This window comes from Mus caroli, chromosome 8 (genome assembly GCF_900094665.2).
Source record: "Mus caroli chromosome 8, CAROLI_EIJ_v1.1, whole genome shotgun sequence".
Classification (NCBI taxonomy): Eukaryota; Metazoa; Chordata; class Mammalia; order Rodentia; family Muridae; genus Mus; species Mus caroli.
The window spans coordinates 16499012-16499935 of NC_034577.1; positions in this window are offsets into that span (position 1 = coordinate 16499012).

A 924-nucleotide genomic window follows, 5' to 3' on the forward strand; every position below is an offset into this window, starting at 1 on the left:
CGAAAGATGGCCTAGTCGGCCATCACTGGAAAGAGAGGCCCATTGGACTTGCAAACTTTATATGCCCCAGTACAGGGGAACGCCAGGGCCAAAAAAATGGAATGGATGGGTAGGGGAGTGGGGTGGGGGAGGGTATGGGGGACTTTTGGGATAGCATTGGAAATGTAATTGAGGAAAATACGTAATAAAAAAATAAAATAAAATAATTTTAAAAATTAAAAAATTAAAAAAGGAAGTGTCTCTATTCCAGCCAGGTCATCCTGTAACCCAGGGTGTCTNCATTCCTGACAGATCACAGAGGCCTCGAAGGTCTTTAGATGCCATGCCTTGCCAGAGCAGCCATGTTGCTGGATTAAAATTCCTCTAACACCTAGGTTATCCTTATCTAAACCCTGGCAGGTCCCCTAACTCTGTCTTTCACTAGAGCTGAAGAACGTTCAACAACAAGGATTAGCAGCTGTGATGGTTTGTATATGCTCTGCCCAGTGAGTAGTACTATTAGAAGGTGTGGCTCTTTTGTAGTAGGTGTGGCCTTGTTGGAGTAGGTTGTCATTGTGGGTGTAGACTTTAAGACCCTCATCCTAACTGCCAGGATGAGGCAGCCTTCACATGAAGATGTAGAACTCTCAGCTCATCCAGCACCATGCCTGCCTGGAAGCTGNCATGCTCCTGCCTTGATGATGATGGTCTGATCCTCTAAACCTGTAAGCCAGCCTCAATTAAATGTTGTCCTTACAAGAGTTGCCTGGGTCATGGTGTCTGTTCACAGCAGTAAAACCCTAACTAAGACAGCAGCAGTGCTAATGTTCATGTATGCGATGCCAGCCCTGCAGTAGACAAAGGCCTGAAGATTGCATTTATTCCAGAACTCAAGAGTCTACTTAGTGATTTTGCAACCAGCTTGGACTGCAGTGTGAGACAATC